We start from the raw sequence: 9,100 nt of genomic DNA on the forward strand, positions 1-9,100 counted from the left end.
AGATTTCACAAGTGAACTCTTATACACAAAGAAGATTTTTCTCTTGCTGCGCAATCTTTTTCTATACATTTTCGCTAAGTTTTAGACTTTTCCCACATTGTCTTCAGATTTGCAGCGCTTGAGGGAACAAGTATATATATATATATACAGAGACTCTATTTATTTAGAGATGAGCGAATTTCATATTTTGAAATTCATTCGCGCTTCGTTTGCTGGTACAAATACCCCTAATATAGGCATATTTTAGCTTACAAAACTGACCCCCTATGTGTATTAAGACGGCTAAGCATACTGTGTAATACTGTAACATGTCTACAGTGAATGTGACAGCTAGAAGAGTATTTCCACGAGACAGATTTGTTGTAATAGTTTCTGCCTGATTCATCTGAACATGACTTGCACAAATGCATGTTCATGTCACTAAAAGAACCTTATTCAGATGAATGTAAGTGATTTTCTTTGCAATGTATCTGACACCCAGGAATGTACAGTACGCTATGAGTTACATTATAAATGGCCTCCATCTTCCATCTGATCGGTTGCAATGGGAATGCAATTGTTTCTCTCCGGCAGGAGTTGTCGGCCATGCTGCTTATTATGGTGCAGGACATCACAAAGATGATGACATCAGTGTCCCAGGATGCAGTAAGAAACTACAGCTGTAAATTAGCCACAGACCTGACACCTCGTCATCCTTTACTACAGGAATCCGCAGCATTTTGCATTTCCAGCTGCTGGGAAACTCCAACTCCCAGCATGCAAACCTGCTCAGCTGTGTGAAAGGAGCATTCTGGGAGTTGTAGTCTCTGAACAGCGGGAGTGTCGGAGGTTGCTGATCCCTGCTTTTCTAGCTTACAGTAGTAGAAGCAGTAAGCCCGTTATTACAGGGGACCACCGGGAAGAATCTGCTCCGTGTCCGCTGATGGTTTGTGGATTCATTTTCTTCCATTTTTGGTGATAATTTCTTATGCATATTACAATTTAAATATTTGGTTCACTTGGAATAACAATATATTTATTAAACATCAGATGCTAAAAATACTATAACATATATAAAAAGTATTGGCGCCAGTCAATAGCAATAAAACAATATTAAGAAAACACTAAAACCAGAAGATGATGTGCAGTGACACAAGCAAATATTCAGAGAATGGAAAAGGACTCCAACCCTCTATGGTGGAGCAGAGTTGGGTCTATTAGAACTGTCTCTCCAGAAGCAATATGGTAAATTGATTGTGTGCTGTGCGAGCTCACACTAGCATCACTCCAAAATGGGGATATTTAGTGTACTTATTGTTCGTCCACCTCACAATACCCCTGATTTCTACAGTCGTAGTATCGGCATCACAGGGTACTCACAGTTGATGTCTCCAGACCGCGGGTGATGTTGCACGCTGCGTGGCGTCCCACCTGTGTTCAGCGTGACTGCGGCTCCTTGCGTAGTGAGTCTCAAGATCTTAGATATTAACCCTGTTCTACTTGACGGCTTTTGATCCTGGGGTCTATGGGTTAGTAGGCAGCTGGTGAGCACGATTTCCTGGATAAAGTCCTCTGTCATATTTCAGTTGTGCAACTTTGTACTTGTTTCCTCAAAATATAACGCTGGGGCACTGCATCAAACCAAACGCGTTTCGGAGGGTATATCATTTCCCACTCCTCCTTCAGTGGTGACTTGACTGTGAATGAGTGTGCCCTTATAGACCGTTCCAAATTGGAGTTGAGATCTTCTTAAATATATGGAACTGGATTTTGGTGTCCAACATCATTGGTTTAGTATATAGCGCCATTTTTCCAAAGATACATTTCTAATTTTTAAATCCTATGCGAGGCTCGTTAGTTGGAAAGATTGAACACATGTTAAGGAACATCTTGACACAAAAAACGCATATGATGTATGATGCGGTTTTGTTGTGTTTTTCATGCGTTGTTTTTTTTTTTGATCACATGCGTTTGTGTATTTGTATCTGTAGACACAAAAAACATCACTTCCATGTCTCCAATATGTACATTTCCGTTGCTCATATCTAATATTCCACAAAATGTGAATTTTAGCTTTTTAGCTTAAAAGAATCTCTAAGTCTACAAATACAGTCCAAGAGCAAAAAACAATATAATGGGTGAGATTGCCCCAAACTGAAGAACGTCGTAACACAGAAAACGCATACGGTGTATGGTGCGATTTAATTGCGTTTTCCATGCGTTTTTTTGGACCACATGCGTTTTCTGTGTATTTGCATCTGTAGATACAAAAGACATCAATCCCATGCTTCCAATGCATACATTTTTGTTGCTGATGCTTAGTATTCAACAGAATATACATTTTCGCTCACAAATATCCCTAAGTCTGCAAGTAAAGTCTAAAAACACAATCAATGTAGTAAGTGAGGTGGTGCATTCTCGGTAAGGAGGACCCCGGAGTTAGAAACCACCTCCGAGGTGCCTCATATAGGAAACCGAACAATTCTATTTCAGCGTTTAAACCCTGTGGTGTCAGTGGGTTGAGTTCAAAGATTCGTCTGGATTCCAAACGTGAGATACGACAAATATGATTCCCTCCTCTCCAATGTAAATCGACTTTGTCGATGGCTGCATACTTAAAGGGTTTCTATCACTTGGTATGACATAATTAGCTGTCAGACACTAGCGATCCGCTAGTGTCTGCTCTGGCCAACCATCCTACTATAATCACTTGTGGGGCAGCGGTTTTGCTAAAAAACTAACTTTTATAAATATGCTAATGAGCCTCTAGGTGCTATGTGGGCGTCATTAGCACCTAGAGGCTCCGTCTACCTTCATACACAGCCGCCGCCCAGCGCGTCCCTCCAGCCCGCCCATGTCCTCCTCCGTGTGACGCAGCGGATGAGTTCTCGCGCATGTATTCGGCGCATTTGAGATCTCAGCTCGGAGCGGTCAGACATTCAATGCGCATGCGCCGAATACAGCCGCGCACGGCGAATGCGCGAGAACTCGTCCGCTGCGTCACACGGAGGAGGACATGGGCGGGCTGGAGGGACGCGCTGGGCGGCGGCTGTGTATGAAGGTAGACGGAGCCTCTAGGTGCTAATGACGCCCACATAGCACCTAGAGGCTCATTAGCATATTTATAAAAGTTAGTTTTTTAGCAAAACCGCTGCCCCACAAGTGATTATAGTAGGATGGTTGGCCAGAGCAGACACTAGCGGATCGCTAGTGTCTGACAGCTAATTATGTCATACCAAGTGATAGAGACCCTTTAAGTCCCGTGGGGTTTTGGTCATGATGTTCCTTAAAGTGTTTTTTATATTAGCAATATGTTCCAAAATTCTTTTTTTCATAGATCTTTTTGTTCTTCCAACATACTGCTTATTGCAGGGGCATGTGATGATATAGATGACATTTATAGAACTACATGTCAAACACTCTCTATATTCGTGTGTGTAGGCATTGCTAGTTGAAGTGATCTCTATAGTTTTTTTCGGGAATCTAGTAATTGAGCAGTTACTACAGACTTCACACCGATAAAACCCCTTCAAACCTATCCACTCTTGAACCAAGGGCCTCACTTTTTGTTTATTTAGTGTAGATGGTGCCACCTTTATGCCCATATTGGGAGCCCTAGTGAATGTGACAATAGGGTTAGTTGGCACTAGATATCAGTTTGTCTCTTTGTATAAAGTGCCAATGCTTCCTTAAGATCTGTTGGATTTTTTTGTACTGTGGATTGAATGGGATGATTACTCTGCAGTCCATCTCCTGGGGTTTATCTTTTTGTTGGAAATTTTTTCTTCTATCCATCTTCTGGACTTTAGTAAATGCAGTTTCGACCACTACTTCTGGATATTCTTTTTCAATTAATTGTTCCTTCAATTTACTAGCCTCTTTCCTTAAATTGGTTGTCTTTAGTGCAATTTCTCTTTAGCCTTCTAAATTGTCCCAACGGTACATTCATCAGCCATCTTGGTAGATGACAGCTGGTGTACCTAATATAGCCGTTTTTGGAAACAGGTTTATAGAAAGTATTGCACACTAGACTCTCTTTCTCTATTGTAATTTGTAGGTCTAGATACTCTGTTTGATTTGGATAGAGTTGATGTTGTGAACCTTAGGTTCAAATCATTGCGATTTATCTCTTCTAAAAAGCTATCCAATATTAATCTATCTTTTTTCCAAATAAATACCACATCGTCGATATAGCGATGCCAGAGCACCAGGTCTGACCCCAGCTTCGGCATAATGTGTTGAGTACTTAATATCCATTGATAGGGGGGATCTATTGATAGTAGCACCCATACGTCTTACCTATTTTGTAGAGCCTACCCATTTCCAATACTCATTTATCACTATATTACAATTAGCCAAAATTTCTGTATTCAATACTCCCAGCGTGGGCCCAATTCTCTATTGGGTGGAAGGGCTGAGCATGATCAGAACTTTGCCCATTGAGTCCATGCATCTGAGGGCCCCAGAACGGGGCAAAATCTAGAACAATTGCGCTTGTAACTGGTGCAGACTTTTCTGTTCCGTGTGGACATACCGTAAAATTCAGATCACTGAAACAAGACCTGAATGTAGCCTCACTGCGCAGACAATCCAGATGTGGCTTCTTGTTATGTCTACCCAAATGTAATGCGTGTGAGGAATGTATGTTTAGGAAGTGCACAGAGTGGATTTGTGATGTAGCAGAGCAGAATTTGTTATTGGAAAAACATCTGGTTTCAACACAATTTGCAGAGAATTCCTCTGCATCGTTTTAAAGGAAGTCTCCAAATATAATTCATTCATTCAGACGTTGCATGGCCAAAGTAATATTCTAGCATTCCTCTGTGACAGGGATGCAGTGATAGATTCGAGTCCTTCTTTAAGTTTTCCTTGCACTTTGGCATTCTTGGCTGCACAGGGAACTACATCATGCTCGGGATCAGTCTGGATGTAAGGTGATGCTGAGACCACCTTAAGACAAGTGCTGGGCCATCAGGCTCCTCTGTACTGGTAGCACAGTGTTCAGGCTCCTCTGTACTGGTAGCACAGTGTTCAGGCTCCTCTGTACTGGTAGCACAGTGTTCAGGCTCCTCTGTACTGGTAGCACAGTGTTCAGGCTCCTCTGTACTGGTAGCACAGTGTTCAGGCTCCTCTGTACTGGTAGCACAGTGTTCAGGCTCCTCTGTACTGGTAGCACAGTGTTCAGGCTCCCCTGTACTGGTAGCACAGTGTTCAGGCTCCCCTGTACTGGTAGCACAGTGTTCAGGCTCCCCTGTACTGGTAGCACAGTGTTCAGGCTCCCCTGTACTGGTAGCACAGTGTTCAGGCTCCTCTGTACTGGTAGCACAGTGTTCAGGCTCCTCTGTACTGGTAGCACAGTGTTCAGGCTCCTCTGTACTGGTAGCACAGTGTTCAGGCTCCTCTGTACTGGTAGCACAGTGTTCAGGCTCCTCTCTACTGGTAGCACAGTGTTCAGGCTCCTCTGTACTGGTGTGCACTCATACGCTGGGGGTGAGTGCTGGAAAAGGCCTGCTGCAGCAGGTGAGTAAAGAAAGGCCTGCTTTGACTGAAGGGGCAGATGCAGGGTTTATGGGAGAAGAAGGAGTCTCCCTCCCACAGTAGAAGGATCTGCTCATCATGACTTTAGTCAATTCTTCATCGGATGGTTTAGAATCCATCTGTAATTTTGGGCCAAAGGGCCCCTGTGTAGCTACAAAGGCTGCACTGGTGGTATGTCCGCTCCTCTAAGCAGATGACACAGACCCCCACCAAAGCCTGGGAGATGCAGTGGAACAAAGCTGCAGGAGAGACCCTGAACGGAGTCCTCCAGAGGGGTGTAATGTCACCCCTCGATCAGGGTTGTTCCCCTTAGGACATGTACTCTATATACCTGCAAGGACAGTGCTTTTAAGAAACTGTAATTTGCTATGTGTTTAAGCCCTCATCCTCAGTGACTGCAACCATTAAGCATGTGTGCCTGTAAATATTATGCACACAAGGTTTTAAAAGTGTGCCTTGCCCTTCTCTGGAGACGGACATGTGTATATGTACAGTAAAGTTTTTACATGCCTCCACCTTCAATTATTTCTGCGCCATCCAAACAACCTGTCCACATCTCTACAGGGGTCCTAGAGGCCGGATCCCCCAACTATCATAAATGACGGAAAAGTGAAAAGCCCTTTAAAGGGAACCTGTCAGCAAGAGAATGCAGTGCAAACTGTAGCATGTTTATAGAGCAGGAGGGGCCGAGTAGATTGTTATATAGATGTAAGGGAAAAGATTCTCGCATTATATTCATTTATGTTCCTGATCATTCTGGGCTGTGAAGTCCAGGAGGCGGTCCTGTCAGTGATTGACAGCTTTCCCTCTATGACTATGTATACAGAGAGAGCTGTCAATCACCGATAGCTCCGCCTCCTGGACTTCACAGCCCAGAATGAGCAGGAATATAAATGAATATAATCTTTTGCCATAAATCTATCAATCCATCTGCTCAGCTCCTCCCGCTCTATAACATTCTGCCTGCAGATTGCACTGCATTGTCATGCTGACAGGTTCCCTTTAAGCTGCCAATTCAATACAAGTGAATGGGAAAAGTCATGAGACCATTGTGCAAACCTCCTTTGATCCCATTCTCTTTCATTGACGTGCTGCGCCGTTTAGCAGACATGGCAGTGCAGTGGTTGGAGCATCAGAACTGTGCGGCTCGATGCCTTCCTATGGGGGCTGCACAACTTCAAAGGTAGAGCTATAGTATGCATCTGAAGGACAAATTCAGCTCTGCTACATTCATCTGGATAATAGACGAGATCTCAAAAGACACTGAACTATTGTGTGGAGAATGCAATTTCCATGCAGAGAGAAATATCTCACACCCACGGCCACTGGTCCAGTCGTCTTGTGACATTCCTTCAGTATGTGGACTGTGCATATGGAGACAATAGGTGGGGGCCCCCCTATAGGGTCCCTCGGTGCATTCGCTCGGATCCAGCCCCATGTTCTCCATGCATTGCACAGGCACCTGCAGCCGATCCAAGGGCAAGGGTCAGCAACCGCCAGCACTCCAGCTGTTGTGCAACTACAACTACCAGCATGCACACTTGCTTGGCTGTTCTCAAAACGCTCATAGAAATGAATGGGGTGTCATGAGTCCCGATGCCAATAAGTATGACACGTTATCACTGGTCGGGGACCACAAAAGGATCCGTGGAGGATTAAATACGTGACATCACTTTTAAAATAATTCTCTACTTTGCACGCATGTCCGGAAGCTGCTTCTAAGCTATTAATGGTGATGTCTAGGATCTAAAAAAACATGGCTGCTTTCTCATAAACACTGCGCCACTCCTGTCCACAGGTTGTGCATGGTATTGCAGCTGAGCCTCGTGCAGTTCAATGGAGCAGAGCTGCAATACCTGACACAGCCCATGGACAGGGGTGGCGCTGTTATGGAAGAAAGCGGACATTTCTGGACAGCCCAAGCTTATCAATGGTGGAGCCTGTTGGTGGCACCCCGGTGATGAGCCTCTCTTGGTGGCCAGTGGCCACTTAGTTGACGTCAGCAGGCCTCCGTGACTAATGGAGACCTCCATAAGGTCTAATTGGGTGTATTAAAAAGCATTGTCCAGAGTGGACCATGCCTTTAAGGAGTTTAAAAGGAACACAATGGGCAGAGCTGATGCTGGGACCAAAAGGGCGGAGCATGGAGGATTCTGTCTTTGAAGCCCTGTGTCATGCTCCACCCCCTCCTCCATGCAGAGCTGATGCTGGGACCAATAGGGTGGAGCATGGAGGATTCTGTCTTTGAAGCCCTGTGTCATGCTCCACCCCCTCGGCCATAACAGTGTTTCAGCTCCACAGTATAAACTGCAGGGGCAGAAGAGACAATGTTGCAAATATTGTGAAACGAAAAAGTGCAGGAAGTTGCAAAATGTAACCATAAATAACAAATCGGTGGAGCACGTGATACGTGCGAGGATCTGCCCTCAATTACGTGGAGTTCTGGGGAATGTGAAGAACGTGCAATGCAAGTAATCTGGGCCCCAGGACCCCGGCCCCTGACAGTCGGATACTCCATATTCTCCCTACCCCTCTCTGTCTGTCTATTATCTGCCGCTTATATATCATATCCCACAATGCCGTGCTTCGACCGACTTCTTCCTGACACATGTAAACGCGGAGATGTCGACAAGGACTTCCGGCTTGTGAAGGGTTAACACGCGGGTGATTCATCTGCTAAGAAATCTTTTTCGTCTTTTCGTTTGTCACATGTTTAGTTTTTATTCTGTTAGAAAGAGGAAGGATTATCACATCTGGGGCCAAGATGTCCACCACGTAGGTGACCGGTCATGATCAGATTATTGTCCCCATGTCTCAGCATCGCATGAGCGGAGATATTACTTTCTCCTACTCTCCTGAAATACTCTGCGCTGCCAAGGAACTCCCACTTGTTCCCATTCCAATCAAGTCATGCCACTGCGCCGTCACATGGAGTCCTGTCCTCACTAACATGAAGTCACTGCCCTTCACAAGATCAGCAGGCTCCTCTCCTGAAATACTCTGTGCTACTCTCCGCCTCCTCCACTTCTCTCCATTCCCCTCCTCTCATCATGGCACTACTTTTGTCACACGGGGCTCTGTCCTCACCAACATCATCACATGTGAGGACTCCGTACACATGTTCAGCAGACTCCTATGCTCAAATACTCTGTGCTACAGAGGGACCCTCCTCGCACTTACCTCCATTCCTCTGCTCACATCATGACTAGGGTTGTGGATGTTCGGGTTCGGCCGAACTTTGGGTAAAAGTTCGGGTTCTGGACTTGAACTTGACCCGAACTCGAACCCAAACCCCATTGACGTAAAATAGTCGTAGTAAGGGCTAGAGGGCTGCAAAATGGGGCTAAGAGCAGGACAGTTGCCCTGAAAAGAAATGTGAATAGGGAAATGACTTAAAATAATATAGAATCGAAAAAAATTAAAAATAATGATCTTGAACTAGGAGGCGGAGGTCAAAGTGAAGTAGGAGGAGGTAGCCAACACTATTTTTGTTGTATTTTTATTTTTATTTTTTTCCTTTATTTATTTTTATAAATTTGGGAAGACCCCAAAACATTGGGAACTAGAAAAGAGAAAGTGCGCT

This window comes from Bufo bufo, chromosome 10, assembly GCF_905171765.1.
Source record: "Bufo bufo chromosome 10, aBufBuf1.1, whole genome shotgun sequence".
In the NCBI taxonomy this organism is placed as follows: domain Eukaryota; kingdom Metazoa; phylum Chordata; class Amphibia; order Anura; family Bufonidae; genus Bufo; species Bufo bufo.